At 42.8% G+C, this 20,574-nt stretch overlaps 2 protein-coding genes across 7 annotated transcripts in view; one reads left to right on the plus strand and one right to left on the minus strand.

Moving 5' to 3' along the window:
* The window catches only part of FAR1 (fatty acyl-CoA reductase 1), a 65,719-nt gene extending 59,989 nt beyond the window's left edge, over positions 1–5,730 (minus strand). For 4 of the 6 annotated variants that reach the window (XM_008266446.4, XM_008266436.4, XM_008266441.4 and 1 more), the window contains exon 1: positions 5,195–5,730. The gene's annotated coding sequence lies outside the window, so the exon portion shown is untranslated. The remainder of the gene's footprint in view (positions 1–5,194) is intronic. The other 2 variants (XM_002708822.5, XM_070073164.1) reach the window with 1 other exon arrangement.
* PTH (parathyroid hormone) overlaps positions 5,654–20,574 on the plus strand; it is a 126,842-nt gene continuing 111,921 nt past the window's right edge. The window contains exons 1-2 of the mRNA XM_070073165.1: positions 5,654–5,759; positions 6,246–6,418. The gene's annotated coding sequence lies outside the window, so the exon portion shown is untranslated. The remainder of the gene's footprint in view (positions 5,760–6,245; positions 6,419–20,574) is intronic.

A 20,574-nucleotide genomic window follows, 5' to 3' on the forward strand; every position in this document is an offset into this window, starting at 1 on the left:
GCTAAATTCTGTTTCACATATGTACATTCAGTGTCCCCAGTTATATTACATCTGCCCTTCAGTAGCTGATATCTAATTCATCTTGTCCAGCACATTAAAATGCCCAAGTCTCAAAACATGCACATGAATAAATTTTCAACTCACTTGGATAAACATGTTTATTGTTACATTGTATGGTAAACTGGCAAAAATGTCTAGGGACTAGCTCGAAAATAAAGAAAAGAAGTGGTTGGAGGTATAAATGAGGCAAGACTGACCACAGTTGATAACTGTGAAAGTTGGTGATAGGTATGCATATTATTGTTTGCAATTTTCCATAACACAGAGTTTGCATTTCCTACCAGTAACAGAGAGCTTTTTAAGGACAGGTCCAAGGGTTTTTCTTCTTCAAATATCTGTCCAGCACAGAACAGATGAATTTCACTTTACCATGCATATTTCTTACTTTAGGCAGAACTACCTTCCAATGAAACTTTACCTTTTTTAATGATATTTTGTTTAAATGATTTTTAGACAAAACAAGCTTTTATTCATTCATTACAATTTACTGAGTATTTGCTAAGATATGCTGTCTTGATAAATATATCAAAAACAATTTATTCTCTCTAAATTAAAAACCTGACCATACCCTTAAGGCTGCGTGACAAAATGGTCAGGAAGGGGCAACAGGGAGATAAAAAGAAAAGTAGCAAAAAGCAACACTACAGTCTTAAACAGTTAGTATACCTAAGAAATCCATGTTTTTAATCAGAAAGAAGGCAAAGCTTGTTTAAGCCAGACAGGCTTAAAAGCTCCCCGCCCCCACTTCCATCTTACAGATGAGGAAACTAAAGCTGAGAGTAGGGAAGTGACTTGCCTTAAATTATACATCAAGTTGCTAACAAAACTAAAATTAAAACACAAATCTGCTGATTCACAGTTCAATAAGAGTTTTCTACACCACAGCAATTTTTCCCTATACCATAAAATTACTTAGTTAAAGAGAATGAGCTATTTTATTAGTAATATACTTTACATTGTGTCACATCTAAAAAGGAACTTAATAGGATAAGTACATGGAAGAGTGTAGGGAAAATCTATGCGACAAATTTATAAGATGGTTATGCATGGAGATTAAGTATATGCCACATTTCCGCATCTGACTTTAAGATAGTATCAATCTCATATACATTTTGACATACAGACGCTATAAATGCATCATTTAAAAAGATATACTTCTAAAAGCAAGAAAATGTAACATAATGCACAATATGCACAGACAAATCACTGATTTACTTAGAGGCTGCATCACAAGGTACAAACACTGACAGCAAGAGTCTCATCTTTTAAGGCAACAATTAGTTACCAAATACCTACGGTCGTGTGGCACATTTCCAATTGTAGATATAAATATAAAGCAGCCCTTCTTGCTACCTGTCTCATATGCATGAGTTTTGGAACTAGACAAAGCAAAGGTTGAATCCCAGCTCTACCACTTGGTTCTCCATCCATGCTTTGCAAAGTCACTAACTTCTCTGATCCTGATGCTCATCTGTAAAATGGAATATACATGGCAGAGAATTAAATGAAAATTAAATGTGACCATTTATTTAAGGAATCAGGGAAGCCCCTAGATGAAAGAGGAATCACATTAAGTTTCTTCCCACAACCCCAATGGGCCAGATTAAACTAAAAACGAGACCGACTTACAAGACTCCTCTCTTTCCATTTAAGAAATTAGATTCAGTATGTTTTGACGGTAGGGCAAGTCCTACAGTTTGCTTCAAAATGATTACCTAATTAAAAAATATTTTTCTCTGTATTGCCATTTTTCTTCTTCAAACTGGGAAAAGAAAATGATGAATTTTTAAGTGTTGAAATCTACCAGTTATATATAAATTCAGCATCTTCATATTGTCTTACTGAACTAAAACCCTAAGCCTATCAGAAACACACTGAAGAGAAGAACGACAGAAACAATGTGTGGGAAGAAGGGTACAGGCCAAAATAAACTCTTCAAATTACTCAATTCTAAGAGTGATTTGTTGTCTTCTTTTTACCTTAAATTCATTTATTAAACTCTAAGCCAAACAAATGTTCAAAAGAATTATGATCTCCATGATCCAGAGTGCTTCAGTAACTTGATCCCAGAGATTAAGCAAATGCCATCTTTCAGTATGTACAGTTTCAGTTTCTACCAGTAAGAATCCAGGCCTTTCCAGTTGGGAACATGCCTATCAACATGGCTCATATGTAGTAGACATACATGTTTCTCCTATCCCAAGTGCAGACTTGCCTATCCACAATATTTCCTCACTACTAGTTCATTTCTATTGAATGGATTTTTTCCCCTCCTAATCATAAAAAAAAGTTCTTTTTTAAATTTGGGAAAAATAACAAAATTACAAGTATTTTTAAACAAACCATGATCTAACTGAAGATTAAAGTATTACAAGGGTCCATACCATCATCTTTCTTATGAATTTGACCATAATTGTGATCATAAAAAATTTGTATGGATTACTTGCCACTAAGCATAAATAACCACCAGCCCATATCTTAACAACATTATTCCAGCTTTCTTAAGACTAAACTCAACAATACTTTTTTTTCTTACTTAATCAATGGTTTCTTCTCATTGTTCTTCTGAGTCTCCCATATTTTGCTGCTGACGATTTCCTCTTTCTTAAAACTGTTTCCATCCTAGGTTGCTCTGAACAGTGTGTGAGTATTCCTTACAAAAAAACCTTCTAGTAATCTCTTCTTTTTTAACTGGACTGTCTTCTATAAACTTCTGGTAATCTCTAAAACAACGGCTCGGACCTAACCTTTGGATTTTCTTGTCTGCTTTGAATCCCCGGCATTGAACATACTGCTTGGCATCATGCAGATGTTCAAGTAATGTTCATTGACCGATTTTGCCCGTTTTTACCTGCCACTTACTAGCTGCGTGAACTTGCGCAAGTTAAATCTTTCTGAATCTCAGCTCCCTCACTTATAAAACATAATCAAAAGAAGATACTTGAGAAGCTTAAAACAGTGACTGGCACAAAGTAGCTCAGTGTAACACTTGCAATTATTATCAATACAATCTAGTATAGGTCTCAAAAATGTTTCTTATTATATATGGTTGACTATGAAATCTACCTTTCAATAACTCAACTTATTTTCACCACATTCTTGTATCATAATTACCAAAAATATTTGCGTTCTTTTTCCTTTACTGCTTATCTCCAATTCACCATTAATTATTCTAATTCTCTCCCAACCACCAAAGACCCATCATTTATCAACTAAGCTGCAAAAACAGGCTGAGTTAATTTCTACACGCCTAAATCTTCTTTCAAATTTTTACCTCTCCTTTAAAAACTTTTAACTTGTTATTCAAACTTGCAGAATGCCATGCTCTCGTCTTCTAGTAACCCATTATCCCAAATCCTGCTTCAAATAATGGCTCAAAACTCATCTCTGTCAGGAAACCTTCCCTGATGACTCGACACCACTCAGATTACTTCTCTGTTCCAGGCGACTGAGCACTTAGGTATTGTTATACTAAGGGTAAAATGTGATTACAATGAATAGTGTTACCAGAAATACCTTCCACAAAATAATTTCTACATCCCTAAGAACGTTCCTTTAATATAACGCTATTTTTCTCTTTAATTAACAAAGATATATCCTATACCAACAAATGCTCTTTGGTTTCTTTACCTATTTTTGGTTCTTCATCTCTTCAAAATCTTCTGTCTGTAAGAGTAAAGTATCTCTCCCATACAAATCTTTTAGAAATGGGGTAGGGGGTCACCTTCTTTTCCTTCTACCTTTTCTGCATCCCCAACCTCTGCCCACACTCCACCAATAAAAACTCCTAAAGTGTCAAACAGAAACGCAGTACAGTGATACACACATACCATGACTTTCTTTCCTCTGAGTGAAAGCAACTTTCAACCTACTTAGCACAAAACTCTCCCCGACAGCTGCAGAGTTTCCCAACATGCATAACCTATTATCAAATTCTATTACATCAAAATAGTTGATCCTATAGAATAAAAGAATTACACCTATGTAATTCTCCCTGGTGTGACGGTAAGAGATCTTGCATCATTTTCATGCTATATTACACTCTAACAAGAGAGTTGAGAAACTCCCCTGCAGGGCAGAGTTTCTGGGGTGTATCTTCTGATGTCGTCCACATGTTTTAATATAAAGTACGAGGCGGTTCCTCATTGCCATGCAATCAAAAACAAACAGTATTCAGGCCATTACTTCTGGGAAGGTGAGTTTGTGTGCCACGGAGACTGTCAAGGAAGGGGGCGGGAAGAAGGGCGGAGAGGCAATGCTCACTAAGTGAAAGTTAGCAAATCTGAGAGGCCCTGGATGACCAGGGCTGAATGAACCTGACTCCTTCTACACAGCACATCCGCCTCTCCCGACTGCGGAAACGGACAGCTGCTCTTGCTCAATTACTCATAAAAGATTCACAGCCTTCAGCTACCACACATAAATCTACCACGTCTGCTCCGCGTACTCATATACTTTCTCCTAGGAAGCCACACGGCGCCTCCAAACAGCCTCTCCATCCACACCTCGCCTAAACCCTTCTCCCTTCAGTCACCTTCCGGTTTCAGTGGGTGAGCCTCTCGCCCCACATCCACGTGTCCCCCTCTGTTCAAACACCCTAACCTTCAAAGCCCGAGCCTGATGTCCCCCCAGTCTCTACCGATGCCACTTCCAAGAGGCCAACCGCACTCCCCAGCCCCGCGCCTTCGCCCCGGGCACCCTTCTCTGAGCATCACCCGTTCCCCATCACTTTCTTCCTCTCCAAAGCCCGGGATGCTTCAAGCACAGGCCGCCTCTTGCCGCCACGCTCCCTGGAGCACAAGAACCCGCTCCCCCGTTAACAACTCCTCTCCACCTTCGCCACCTCTACGAGGCCTCCCACCCCAGGCGGCGCCCCCGGGATCCGCGGCTGCAAACCAGGCCCCTCCCTAAGTGCCCCTCAGACGGCGGCGGCCCCGCCCAGCCGGACAGAGCCCACCCTGGCTGAATGGGGCTCCCCAGCTCCGGGAGGACGCGGGTGGGGGCGGGGGCGGGGCGGCGGGTCGTTGCCTTCGCCGGGGCCTGGCCTGCCGCCCCGGCTCCCGCAGCCGCTGCCCTGGCCAGGCGAGAACAAGCCCCGCAGCCCGGCTTCCTCTCAGGAGGCGCTGCCGCTCACCTAGACGCAGAGGCTCGGGCCTCGCTTTCCCTCTGGCCGTCCAGCGATGGCCGCGCCGCCGCCGCCGCCGCCGCCGTCGCGCTCTCCTCACTCGCTCTTCCACCGCCCCCGACCGGCTGCTGAAGAGCGGACGAGCAGTGGCACGCCCATTGGCTGCGGCCCGCACTCGCGTCAGCCGGTCCCGACCGCACCTCGCGCTATGATTGGCTGGTGCGGCGCCTCTTTTCCACGTCTGCTTCTGATTGGTTCTCTCGCGCACCCTTACCCGAAGGACCACTCACTCTCCTCCCCGCTTCGGCCTCCCACTCCCCAACCAGGTTTCCATCCGGGCGGGAGCGGGGCGGGAGCGGGCGCCAGTGGGACGTGAACGGCCAATGGGGGCGCGGAGTGAGGGCCGGGAGGTGGGCGCTGTGGCGGCCGGCCCGCGGGGGAAAGCTCCGCCAATGGGCGCGCGCCGCACATCCCGGGCTCGGGAGCGCCTCCCCTGGCCGCTCGCGTCCCGGGAGGGTCGCGCCCAGGGCCACGCCCGGCTGCCCGTGGCGCGGGAGGGGCGCCCGCTATAAAGGTGGGGAGCGTGCAGCGAGGCCGGCGTGGGATTCTGCGGGCAGCCATTGTGGCGTGCTGTGGCACTGCCTACGTGGGTCCTGGCGCGTCTGTCGCTTGGTCCTGAGGGCACTCCGGCCACTGCTGGAGATGAGCGATCCGCGGTCCACCCCGAGGACTCGCAGTTTGGACCGGGTCGTAGCTGCGTGGACCCCTGAGGCCCCCACGAACTGCCCTGTAGGGAGGGATCCGAGCCCGGATCTCGTCCAGCCCCTCAGGACTGTGGGCGGGATGTGTGTGTGTGTGTGTGTGTGTGTGTGTGAAGTTAGTGTAGTGGTTACCCCCGGAAGGATAGGGGCGTGTTGGTTGGGAAAAGGCACAGGGGAACCCAAAGGGAGTGGGGTGGGAGTTGCAGGGGTGTGTGGATATGTAAGGATTCATGGAGCCCTACTCTTAAGGGGTGTCCTCTACTCACTTTTACAATATAACTTAATTTTTAAAATAACAGGATCGTGAGAAGTACTCCATTCGTCCTTAGGCTGCACGAGACACCCATGGTATGAGCAGTCCTCACCAGGATTTAGCTAGCTTTCAAAGCTACAAACCATATGAAGAAAAAGAAAGGATTTCTGAGAGGTAAAAAGGAGTGACAGCTCCTGGCACGGCGAAGAGCACGCGCAGGTTGGTACTTGAAAGATGAGCCCAGGTGTTTCAGGGTGGTGTTATTGTAGGAATTTCGAACTGGTTTCAGTGGCAGGCCCTGTTAGTGACACAGAAGCACTCATAGCGAGCGCCCAGTTGGAAAGTACAAGAATTTATTGGGCTGCCTACTTTGCGGCAGACCTAAGTTCTGAGCCCAGGAAACTGTAGCTTGAATCCCCTTGTTTTACGGAGGAGCTCACAGTGTAGCATCACTGTGATCATTTCTGGAAGAGGTCACAGCACACAAAGCTAACCGAGCTGCTCACTTGGGGATGCGGCATTCTGTTACCTTAGGCGGGATGTGACATGTTTGCCCAGAACTCAGTCCAAAAGCAGAATTCTGAAATAGTCAGGGTCAGGTAAAACTGTTCTTAAAATAAATCAATTATTTTCTCCACAAAACAAACATAACCACTCTGAGACAAATTCTAGGCTGTAAAATGGCACAATCAATAAAATAAAGATCACGGTATTCATATTTATTTAGTCATTAAGATGTTTAGTTAGATAACTGTGTTTTTTAAAAAAAACACTGTTTCCTAAAAATAGATTATTCCATTCTTAATAGATTTACTCGATAGGGAGAGGGACCTTCTGTCTAGGTCTCCCGTATGGTGGCAGGAACGCAATTACTTGAGCCATCACTGCTGTCTTCCAGTATTTTTCCGTAGCAGGAAGCTGGAGTCAGGAGATGGAGGCAGAATTCAAACCCAGTGTGGGATGCAGGCATCTTAACTACTAGGCCAGACACTCCCTGATAAATTAGCCTTTTTTTTTAAAGCGCATATCACTAAACTAGGCGCATAAAGTTGGATATGGCAGTTTTTTCCATAAAACATAGGGTGTAATGGACAGACAAGCAATTCTACTATAATGCCAGATGAGAGAATCTGTAGGGAGGACCTAACCAGCATAAGGGATGTACAAGAAGCTTCTTCGAAGACGTAAAGCTAAGTTAATCACTGCTAAGGTTTATCAACATATTATATGCAACTGGGCACTATTTCCAGAAAGAGTTTGTAAAAAATAAGTATAAAACATAACAATACTTAATCCTGAGGTGAACAAATGATGAAATTAAATTATTGCCGGCCGGCGCCGCGGCTCAACAGGCTAATCCTCTGCCTAGTGGCAGCGGCACCCCGGGTTCTAGTCCCGGTCGGGGCGCCGGAGTCTGTCCCTGTTGCCCCTCTTCCAGGCCAGCTCTCTGCTGTGGCCCGGGAGTGCAGTGGAGGATGGCCCAAATGCTTGGGCCCTGCACCCCATGGGAGACCAGGAGAAGCACCTGGCTCCTGGCTTCGGATCAGCGCGGTGCACTGGCCACAGCGCGCAGGTTGCGGCGGCGATTGGAGGGTGAACCAACAGCAAAAGGAAGACCTTTCTCTCTGTCTCTCTGTCTCTCTCATTGCCCACTCTATCTGTCAAAAAAAATTAAATTATTGCTTAATAGATACATTATGGTTTTAAAAAGCAGCGTTAGAGTTGAGAGCTTAGAAGCATCTCATTTGATGGGTCAATGTGTATATAAGGTGTGCTTCCAGCAAAGACCCTCCCCCGCCCACTGAGATGGGCGGGAAGCTTTCTGCAGGAAGGTTTAAACATCAAACAAAGGCTTACTTTCCAACATGGTACAATCTCATGGGTTAAGGCATGTCATATGGTTAGAATCCCCCATCATTCTTAAGTGAATCCAAAGAAATGCTCTTTCTACAAAAAAAGGTTAATATTGAGTAGTCTTCATAAGGATTTCCCCCCAAGTTTAACCTAGAAAGCATAACACCAAAAAATTTATTCGATTGCCTTTCCCATTTCTCTTTATCAAGGACCCTGAAAATTAGGCTGCCATATATTGATTCAACTGTATAACAATTTTATTCAAATATGAAACATCTATACATGCTTTTGATCCATGCTATAGAAACAGTGTTCTGTAAACTAAGGCAAATTATACCAAGCCCAAATGTGCTTGTTTACAGCAACCTGAAGGGTGATAACATATATTACTGAGGAAATACATAGTAATAAACAGCATACATGCTAACATGCTATATGCAATGTAGTTATAGCTACTGGTGAGTCACTCAGAATCTAAACAGAAAACAAGTAAAGTCAAACAGTTTTTATACAAATATTACCTTTTCCTTCTCTGAGGAAATACTTTTCATATGGCATGTGGCATTTTCTAATCATGTGATGTATTTTTCTTGTCAAAGTCTTGTTAAAATTCTGGAGAGTTGTTCATTCTATCCACACAGCAACCCTATGCAAGTATGTATCTCTTTATTGGAATTTTATAGAAGAGGAAATCAAGGCTCAATTAAACAACTTGAATCACATAGCTCTGTTCGGTGACAGAAGTGGAATTCAACTCTAGGCCTATTGTATAGAAAACCTTGAATCTTTCTACTATGCTCAATTCTCCTCCTGCAAAATAAGATCAAGTTATAATTTCTTATCTTTATGTACATCTTCATGTTACTCAATGAGTAGCAAGAGTCTTACATATGTCCCTCAGGGCATTCACTGAATTACTATTTTTTTTTTTTTTTAAGATTGTGGCACAGTAGAGTAAGCCACCAAGTACTTGGATTCCTGCCCTCACCTACTCCCCCAAGTGAGAGACTCATCTGGAGTGCCTGTTCTTTGGCCTGGTTCAGACCTGGGTTTTGTGGGCATTTGGGGAGTGAATCAACAGATGAAAGATCTGAGTGTGTGTGTGTGTGTGTGTGAGAGAGAGAGAGAGAGAGAGAGAGAGTGAATCTACCTTTCAAAGAAAGAACACTTTTTTTTTTTTTTTTTTTTTTTTGTGACAGGCAGAGTGGACAGTGAGATAGAGAGACAGAGAGAAAGGTCTTCCCTTTGCCGCCGGTTCACCCTCCAATGGCCGCCGCGGCTGGCGCGCTGCGGCCGGCGCACCGCGCTGATCCGATGGCAGGAGCCAGGAGCCAGGTGCTTTTCCTGGTCTCCCATGGGGTGCAGGGCCCAAGCACCTGGGCCATCCTCCACTGCACTCCCTGGCCACAGCAGAGGGCTGGCCCGGAAGAGGGGCAACCGGGACAGAATCCGGCGCCCCGACCGGGACTAGAACCCGGTGTGCCGGCGCCGCTAGGCGGAGGATTAGCCTAGTGAGCCGCGGCGCCGGCCAGAAAGAACACTTTTAAAAGGAACATGGAAGGGTCGCTCTCATAGCATAGCATCTGAGGGAGTTTTTCTCAAGTGAGCTAAATTCCAGTTAGGGCAGTTATTCTCTGTTGATCTCTATCGTGCCCTGCACCCAATTATGACATGCGAATTGGTCTGCTTTAAACATATGTTTTAAGTCTGTCTGTTAGTAAAAGTACAAACAACAACAACAAAAAACCCCCATCAAGTTTCTAACATTGATTAGTACTTCAATGGCCTGTCTGGTCAAATAGATCCCTGTGGCTCCATTTCCTTCCTCATCTTTAAAAGGAGAATGAAATCCAGTATCTCTTCTAGGTGTTTCAAAGATCTGTGAAATAAGTTTGGTTTTCATCTGGAGGTGAATGACCTGACCATAAGATATTCTGCAGATTTAATCTAAGTGGAGCACAAGCAGAGCTGTTATAGTCCTGGCTTTTCTAAAACACTCTTTGTGTCCTGACCGTTGGCTTCCTACTTCTCAACTATCTCCTCTAGACTGTATTTGTGTACAGAGGTGTCCTGGTGTTACTTAACAGGTCTTGGGAGGAAGAGACCCAGTGTTTGTAACATTTCTTAAGATACCATCTGTTGTCAGTTTTCCAATCATCATTGTAAAAAGAAACCAGCTTGCTGGCCAATTGCTTTCTACATCTGATTAGAAAGAGTTGTTTTGCTCTTTTGTGAGTGGCAGTGGCAGTTTGGGCCTCATTTGAATAGAACCCCGAGAGTTGGGAATTACTCTTTTTCCTTTCTCCATCTTTACTTTTCCTTTCCTCCATAGGGATTTACTCTGTACATGAATCTGAACAGAGCTGCTGCAGAGGCCCAGACATGCGAATCATGTTTGTCTTCTTTTCTATAGCATCATGGCATGTCCAAGTTGTAAGCCGCAGCCTCTGCCTCGCCTATGCCTGCTCTTTGGGTGGTGCTTTCTGAGATCAGTGTCTAAAGTCTCTTAAAGTCAATACCAACACACCCTTGAACTTTTAGGGAAGGCCTCCTCCCAGATACAGTTGCAAAGAAAGGTCCCAAACGCAGCCAGCCACACCTATGTGTAAAAAAAATTGTCAGTGTCTACAAAGACATGACTCTTAGAGGAAATAAAAGCATATTTGACTTCGTTGCTAATCTTTTATTGTCCAGAGTATGATACACAGGTTACAGTTTCCCCATAAGCAAAGCCATTTAATCTCTCTACTACAGTATTTCTTAGAGCAGCCAGTTTGTAGGCCTTTTCTACTGAAAGTGCCAATGGTTGACTTGAGAAGAAAAGAGCATAGTGATTAAGAGTCCTGGCTTTAGAATTGAACTCCTGAGTGTAGAATCCCAGTACGATTACCATTTAGGTGACTTTGGGAAAGTTATCTATTTGCCTCAGTTTCCCAGAGCCAAAATTACCTACCTCATAGAGGTACTATGAAACTTCACTCAGAACAGTGTCTGACATGTGGCAAGCTCTATCCATAGCATTTACTAAATCATAAGAGAAAGATAATAAAAGTGAGAGATTTGCCAGAACCAGTAGTAATGTCTGTCTGCTGTTTTTGAGAATAAAATGGTATGTCAGATACTTCTAGGTCCTCCCAACATCGCTACTTACATTTTACTTATGAGGAAATGGAAGATGCTGGAATTTAATTGCCCAGGGTCACATAACTGCATAGTGGATTTTGGAATTCTAACCCAGTTGGATTAGATTCCAGAGCATTTGTCCTTAACCATCTTATCTTCCCATTCACTGTTTTCATGACTTCAAATGCTCTATATTTATTTATGGCCACATTAATTTAGAAATAGTCTTAAGAGTCACTTTGCTCATCTCTTCTTTCATAAATAAGTAAATTGACTTCATAAGAAGCTAAATGACTATCTCAAGGCTACCTGATTAGTTAATAGCTATTTAGAACCCATTGAATACCCTCCAAACATTTGCTGATAAGGAAAGGAATGAATACTTACATTACTTATCACAGTGCCTTTAGCTAGTAAGCAATCTACACTGGCTCTTTTTATCATTGGTCATATACTCATTCATTCACTTAATAAGCATTTATTAGGCATTTCTTACAAGTCAGGCATCTTGGAATATAAAAATAAACAAGATATTATTCCTCTTGAAGCTTACAGTAGCTGTCTAAATATTTCCAAGGCAGAAGATGAGCATGTAGAATGTTACTAAACATGGCAGAGCAACAAGCAAGTTGAAATCTAATACTTTTGTCAAGTATGAAATGGAAGACAAGGGTGCTTGATAAGAAATAGTAAAATGAAATTGGAAAAATAGATTGAAGCAAGCTTATAAAAAGCTGTGCAAGCCATGCCATTAATATTTTTTATAAAGAGAACTGATGTTATTTTACTTGAGCTTCAGATAGATAATGTTAGTGGCCATAAGGAAGTTGGATTGCCAGAAAGAAAAAGACCTAGAGTGAAATAATGGGAAATGAAAATGGGAAGTATAGATGGACATAATTTGGGGCAGTAGTGGTGGGAATACAGAGATGCACAGAAGCTATCTCAGTAGGACTGTTGGGAACTAGTGATTCAAGTAGTTTGGAAAGCAAAGAAAAAAAAATAAGGGGCACCCTTAGGTCCTATGACTACTACATGGTGACAATTTCCTTCAACAAATATTTACTGAAGGCCTATTTGTTTGCTGGGTAGTAGGGTATTAGTGTTTGAGGCACTCCTGATACAAATGCCTTTTTTTAAAAAAGATTTATTTATTTTAAACACAGAATGAGAGAGAGGGAGAGAGAGAAAGAGAGCTTCCATCTGCAGGTTCACTCCCCCAAATGGTTGCAACAGCTAGAACTGAGCCAAGCTGAAGCCAGGAGCCAGGAACTCCATTCAGGTCTCCCATATGGGTGGCAGGGGCCCAGGTACTTGCACCATCTTCTGCTGCTTTTCCAGGCATGTTAGCAGAGAGCTGGATCAGAAGTCAAACAGCCAGAACTCAAACTGGCACTCAGATATGGGATACCAGAGGCACAGGCAGTGGCTTAGCATGCTACACTGCAACACTGGCTAACAATGTCTTAATGTTGTGTGATTAAAACTTTTACTAGGAATGAGGAAAGAGTAAACAATTAAATTCATATTTTATTATTGGTTCATTAATGAAACCTTTCATTTACTTCTGTTTCTTATTCTCAGGCATTCTGATGGGTCACAGTAGAGAGCAGGGATTGGGGGGACTTGTCTATCAGGATAGCCAGTTAAAGCAAAAATCAGGTCCCTAAGTGAAGAGGTCAGCCCCACAGACCGATGGGTATAAAAACAAAGCTATAAAGTTTATAGGAGGATATGAAGAAACAGGCACTCCTCCATAAACCAGTTGTTTAATTGGTACACTGTGCTTTGAAGTGCAATTTGGCAGTTTGTGGTAAGATTTAAAATATACACAATACGGAACTCAGCTATTAGACTTCTGTATCTCTCAGTAGTATTCTGCAAAGACAGGGTCTGGCACTTCAGGGAACATATGAGAAGAAAACATGACAGTCAAATGACCTGTATTTTTTAAAAATATATTTATTGAGAAAAATGAAATTAAGTTTGACTAAAGTTTAGTACGATGGTGGAGTCTGGCACCTTCATTCAGTCTGTATATTAGATGTCATACTAATGCTGACAACTCCCACATTTAAACATCCAGGTTTATCCTCTTTGAACTTTGCCTACTGATGTATCTTCATTTTGAAATACAATATATGATTACATGGAAAATATGGGAAGAGTAGGATGTTAATAAATAATTTATTAGGCCGGCACCGCGGCTCACTAGGCTAATCCTATGCCTGCGGCACTGGCACCCCGGGTTCTAGTCCCCATTGGGGCGCTGGATTCTGTCCCGGTTGCTCCTCTTCCAGTCTACTCTCTGCTGTGGCCCGGGAAGGCAATGGAGGATGGCCCAAGTGTTTGGGCCCTGCACCCACATGGGAGACCAGGAGAAGCACCTGGCTCCTGGCTTCGGATCAGCACGGTGCGCTGGCTGGCCATAGCAGCCATTTGGGGGGAGAACCAATAGAAGGAAGACCTTTCTCTCTGTCTCTGTCTCTCTCTCACTGTCTAACTCTGCCTGTCAAAAAAAAATTATAAAAAATAATAATTTATTAATGGAACATATGAATCAAGAGGTAACAGTGGATGTATTATTTAGGGTTTTCAAGGTAAATGACAGAATTTCACCTTGAGGTACCAGAAATGTGTCTTCCTTTGAGATGCCATTCTGTCCCCCTTCTTGACAACAAGAGTGAACTTCCCCCAGAGCCAAGACAGTGGTACCAGCGCAGGAGAAAGCAAAATGGCAGTGGAGTCAGATGTGGGTGGTTGAGTTGGAACAGGCAAGAGCTTTGTGGCTAAGTAATTGGCCAGAGGCTGAACCGTGAGACATGAACTTAATGAAACAAAGAAGCTTAAAGAAAGGTTTATGTAGAAGAAACAGGCAATATGTCAAGGATTAGGAGAATTAGGGTCAGAAGCTATACTGGAGTTTGCCCTTTCTCACCCTCCTCTTCGTGAAATCTCTACTTTGGAAGCATAGTCCATTCACCCTTTATTGACCATACTGGTAGACTAACAGGAGGAGGGCAGCTGTTTGGCACAGCATTTAAGACACCACTTGGGGGCCGGTGCCACGGCTCACTTGGCTAATCCTCCGCCTTGCGGCGCCGGCACACCAGGTTCTTATCCCGGTCAGGGCGCCGGATTCTGTCCCTGTTGCCCCTCTTCCAGGCCAGCTCTCTGCTGTGGCCCGGGAGTGCAGTGAAGGATGGCCCAGGTCTTTGGGCCCTGCACCCCATGGGAGACCAGGAAAAGCACCTGGATCCTGCCATCGGATCAGCGCGGTGCGCCGGCTGCAGCGTGCTGGCCGTGGCGGCCATTGGAGGGTGAACCAACGGCAAAGGAAGACCTTTCTCTCTGTCTCTCTCTCTCTCACTGTCCACTCTGCCTGTCAAAAAAAAAAAAAAAAAGACACCACTTGGAACCACTGCATCCCATAACAGAATGCCTGGGTTTGAGTCCTGGATCCACTTCTGATTCCAGGTTCTTGCTGATGTGCAAGTATTTGGATCCCTGCCCCCCAACATAAGAGATCCTGGCTCCTGTTTTCAGCCACCTCCTGCTGTTGCAGGTGTTTGGTTCTCTTTATCCCTCTCCCTCTCTCTCCCTCTAACGAGAACACATACATATATACATACATAATACCTTTAAAAATTAGGAGAGGTGGAGATGATGAGGTCAGATATGTCTAGAATGATACCATGGTAACAGCAAGTTGAGTTTTTAAAAAACTATTTATTTGAGAGGCAGAAAGACAGCACCCATCCACCGGTTCACTCTCTAGATATCTGCAACAACCTGGGCTAGAGTGAAACCAAGAGCCAATGCAAGTCTCTCACATAGATACATGGGTGGGAGAGCTCCAACTACATAGAACATAGCGGGGAGAGCTCCAACTACTGCTGCCTCCCAGGGACTGCATTGGCAGGAAGCTGGAGTCAGGAGCCGGAGCTGGGTAATTAGCCCACACATTCTGTTGTGGAATGTGAACATCCCAGTTGGCATCCTCACTTCCAGGCTCGACGCCTGCCCCAGGTGAGCTTTTCCTTTTTCCTTCTGCAACTTTTCTTACCCACCTTTTCTATCATTAGCACAGAACAGAAATGGGGACCCAAATGGAAGGGAAACTGAGTCAAGGCCCTGGGACCTCGGCAGATATGGTAGCTCCCAGGAAGATACCAAGAATGGTTAGCTGCTCATCTGCAGCATAAACAGAAGGTGATTTCCCGCTCTCTGCCCAACTCTGAGAGACACGTCCGCAGGAGTCAAGCTTGACAAAGTCCAGGCTGTGACAAGACCAAAATCCCATCAGTCAAAAATGATGAGTTCTATTTCTTTAGAACAAAAAGTATTTGATGTAGTAATCACCAAAAAGGTTAGGAGAATTAAAGTTTGAACAATGAAAAGGAAACAAATATTTAGCACCCTTAGTTTCCTCTGGTTTACCTGAGAAGATGCCCTGTGTGCCTTAAGCTTGACTCACCAACACATTGCAGTTGTCAGTTGGGTTTGGTGAGCTTTGTGTGACCAGCAGAAGCCCTCAACTACAGTCATCACTGAAGAACCATTGACCACCAGTTTAGAGTCAGGTTGGCCAAAAGAATTTGAAGTTCAAGATACAATCTTAGAAAGTGTAAAAATTAAGTTGAGAAAGGGAAAGGACCTAATACTTGAAATACAAATGAAATGCTTATTTCTGTGTTCTGCTCTGTAAAGAAAAGTGGCAATTCAGGTTACACAAGCCTCCAAACACAAAATGATAAGGAAAAGCACGAGGAAAGTACACAGAGGTGAAAGAAAATTAGTTATACAGAACTGAGATAATCAAGTTCTGAAAAAATCTGGCTGAGACAGAATTCTAGAGTCAGTGTTTCTTCTACCCTAATTTTGCCAGCATAGAACCATAGCTTTTACATGAAGAAAACATCAAAGGGGAAGGAGATGTCACTTTGAAAATGGGAGAAACTGGTGTTCATCTTATAGAAAGAGTAAAATGAATACCAATGTGTCAGAAATCACTTGATTGTAGATTGCAACTGTGGTGTTCTGGGGGCCTTCCTTGGAGAGCTGGCTGCCAGGAGCACTAATGGAGGGAACAACAGGGATACAGGGTGTGAAGGGATCGGAGAGTGGGGAGGGAGGCAGAGGTGGAGATGGGGGGAACCCGCCAGATGGTAGGATTTCGTTTTGAGCCTTGGTGGTCCAGAAAGTAGACTTTGGACCCTAGGATGAGCAGGTTCTCAGTGAGATGCAGTAACTAAAATGTTTGAGATTGTTTGAGGTTGGTGCAATTGGCCTGAATGCCAATTGATTGCTTTGCAGAGGTGGAAGAATCTCTTTCCAGTGATAGGAAGCTCATGTGCCCCCTTCAATGCATTCCTTTTCCCAGGACTATAACCTATAAGCTGAATTCCAAAAGTTGCTGGCCAAACAGGGAAGTGTAGCCAAAGGGCTTAGACATGAGGCCTTTTTCAGCCAGCTCATGATGAGGCCAGAGGAATATTCCTGACCACAGAAGAATATTTTTATTGTCCTGGATGCTAGAATTTGCTTTTCTGAATTTACTTTTTAAAAAAATTCTGGCATTTGGAGTAATATCCCTTTTACCCAGCTTCCCCTGATATTTATATATCACAACAGCAGGGTGCAAAACAGAATTCAACATTGGGTATAATACAATCAACAAAGGGCTTTATGTCCTTTTGTTGTTTGGAGATGTAGTAGACACTATCACATCATATTTAGTCATTGTATTTCCTTAATCTCCCCCTATCTTAGACATTTTCTCAGTCTCTTTGTTTTTCATGATTTTGACAGGTTATTTATTTTAAGATTTGTTTATTTATTTGAAAGGCAGAGTTACAGAGACAGAAGAAGAGACACAAACAGAGAGAGAGAGAGAGAGAGAGAGAGAGATCTTCCATTTGATGGCTCACTCTCCAGATGGCCACAATGACTGGGGCTAGGCCAAGGTGAAGCCAGAAGCTTTTTCTACGTCTACCACATGGGTGCAGGGGCATTGGGACTTGGACCATCTGCTGCTGCTTTCCCAGGCTCATTAGCAGGGAGCTAGACTGGAAGTGGAGCAGCTGGGCTTCGAACTGGCGCCTATATGAACTCTGCAGGCTGCGCTTAACCTACTATGCCACAACACCAGCCTTGACTTTGACAGCTTTAAGGAATACTCATCAGATATTTTGTGTAATGTCCTTAAGTTTGGGTTTGTCTGATGTTTCCTGATGATCCTACTTAAAAGTTTTGGAGAAATCAACAGAAAGATAAAGTGTTACTTTTATCATATCCTATCAGAGATATATGCTACCAACATGACTTAATCACTAATGATGTTAACCTACCCATTTGGTTAAGGTTGTGCTCGCCAATTTTCTCCACAGTAAATTTACACATTGTTCCCCTATATAATTTTCTTTAGAAACAAGTCCAGCCCATACTCAAGAGAAGGAAAATTAAGCTATAGTTCCTGGAGGCAAGAGTATCTGCAAATACTATTGTAAATTAGTCTGTAAGCGGGGCCAGTATTGGGGTGCAGGGTGTTAAGCCACTTGAGATATAGGCATCCTGTATCACAGTACTGGTTCAGTCCCTGCTGCTCCACTTCTAATCTAGCTACCTGTTAATGTGCCTGGGAAGGCAGCAGGTGATGGCCACCCATGTGAGAGACCTAGATAATGTTCCTGGCTCCTGGCTTTGGCATATCACAGCCCTGACCATTGCAGTCATTGAACCAACAGTTGAAAAATCTCCCCCTGCCCCGTCACTCTGCCTTTCAAATAAATAATCTTTTAAAAAAAAACAAGTAAATGGAAAGACAAAATTAGAAGTTTATTTTTTAAAGATTTATTTATTTATTTGAAAGGCAGAGTTATAGAGAGGCAGAGGCAGAGAAAGAGAGATCTCCCATCCGCTGGGTCACTCCCCAAATGGCTGCAACGGCTGGAGCTGAGTCAGTACCAAGTCAGGAGCCAGGAGCTTCTTCCAGGTCTCCCAGGTGGGTGCGTGGGCCCAAGCACTTGTGCCATCTGCTGCTACTTTCCCAGGCACAGTAGCAGGAAGCTGGATTAGAAGTAGAGCAACCAGGACTTGAATCAGCACCCATTTGGGATGCCATACTGTAGGCGGTAACTACCTGCTATGCCACAGCACTAACCCCTAGAAATTTATTTTTTTAAAAAAGCTTCCCAAAGGAAAAGTTTTTTCTTTTCCTGTATTTTATTTAATCATTTATTTATATCAGTGTGGGCTCATGGATATATATTCAGTTCTTTGGCTTACAGTAGAATATTGTCATTCTTTATTTTGCTGCTCAAATTGTTCCAGTTTGGCCAAAGGAAGCTCTTGCAGGTTGACTTCTGTGTCTTTTTTTTGTTGGAGAATTGTATTTAGAAAATAGTTTTGGGAATGTTCGTTGTGTTCTTTGCTATTGGGGTGTTGCTGCTTCTAGCCCTGCTCAGTAAACAGAGCTAACAGATATAATAGCCCTTGTATACATATATAATCTATATTTTTGTATCTGCACATATATTAAAATAAATAAGTTTATACAGATCTTATATATCCAACACCACATTTTTATTCTAGCCTTCTCCTCTTGACGACTTCTTTTCTGTGACAGGAAACCCGGTTTTCATTATCTCCAATTTATTTACTTATTTGTTCTACCCTTTTATACTTATACATATCAATCAGTTTCATAATTGCTAATGCATACCATGTCCAGTTGTATATGCCATTGTTTTCTGTCTTTAGCTTTAAAGTATTCTTTCAAAACATGACTTTCTAAAGTTTCTTATATCAGTTCCTTTTTTTCCCTCACTTCCTTCAGTGAGGTTGAGTCATACATTTGTAATATAATTAGACTTATTTGTCATTGTCTGCATTCTACCCTGGGATCCCCAGATATTCTGGTTGATTTTTTTTATTTGCCTGTGGAAAAGTTTACCATGACATAATTCTATGAATTTTGGCAAATAAATAAGCCGTATGTACACAGTGATAGTATCACCCAATATTTCCATTATTCTACAAATTTCCCTGAGTGAGCCCTTTGTAATCCAAATATGGAATTAAAATGCTGGTTTCTCTATTAATTTATTCATTCACCTACACTGCACAGCTAGTCTCATGACCTAGGAGCCATTTTGTTGCCTTGTCTTAGATGCTGAGTCAGGGGACAGTGTTTTTTCTCATTCCTGTGATTTTGGAAGGCTCCTCATTGCTAGTCACTGTCACTGCCACGATTTAACTAGATAGGTCACCCATAAAACTATAATGACCAAAAGCTGACTTCGGAAAGACTCCTTTTAGACTGAACTATGGTAATACAGAGACATGTATTTAATGTATTGTTTACAGTTGGTGAGGACTTTATGTTTGTATAATGAGTAACTTTCAAAGCAGTCTGAATGGGTGCTGCTTGTTCAGGAAATCAGAACCTGTCCTACAAACATTTAAAAAAAAAGATTCATTTAACTATTTCTCCATACTGTCTGTAGTTCCTGGAGGGACTTGACCTTACTTGGCCTGTCTCCAACCCTTCTAGACACTGCTGAGAATCTGGAGAAAGCTATGGATATCTTCCCAGAAAAATATGTAACCATACATTCACCAAAGATGGTGTGCATAGTTGGGAAAGTCTCATGAACCCTTCCCTCCTTTCTGAAGATGAAGGTCAATGCTATACTCTTTAGCAGCTCATAGACCCTAAAGAAGCTTTATTTAAACACTAGTAAGGCAAGTGGAAGAATACAACAAGGGATTTGTTGATAGTCAATGCATATATTCTAATTTAGTTCAGTGAGTTAAGTGTACAGAAGCACATATGGTGAGTAATTTTATATGTCAGTTTGATTAGGCTATAGTTCCCAGGTTGGTCAGACCGTGGGACTAGGTGTTCTGTAAAGGTATTTTTAGATGTGATTTAACATTTATATCAGTAGACTTTGAGTAAAGTGGATTATCCTCTATAAAGTTGATCTCATTTAATAGGTTAAAGGCCTAAAGAGCAAAGAGTGAGATTTCTCAAAGGAGAAATTCTCAAGAGGGCAACACAGAAAGCCTGCCTGCGTTTCTAACATGCTGCCCTACAGAATATACTTCCTTAATACTGTTGCTCTGGGGAGAGTAAGTTTCAACAAAACTTGGCTTGATTCTCTCAAATGTTTGTACTTTGTTCACTAAAGTTAATCTTTGTAATGCTTTTGGATTCTTATAACACGGAAGGACAGGACCACTCAGCACTGAAGAGTCTGTCATTTTCTTAGCCTCAAGTTGCATGACTAAAGTTCTTCCTAAACTTTTTTTGAAGAGGAAAGAGGAGGGAACACTGCCCAACTCATTTTATGAGGCCAATATTGCCCTAATAGCAAAACCAGACAAAGATATCA

The sequence above is a fragment of the Oryctolagus cuniculus genome, chromosome 1 (genome assembly GCF_964237555.1).
Source record: "Oryctolagus cuniculus chromosome 1, mOryCun1.1, whole genome shotgun sequence".
NCBI lineage: Eukaryota > Metazoa > Chordata > Mammalia > Lagomorpha > Leporidae > Oryctolagus > Oryctolagus cuniculus.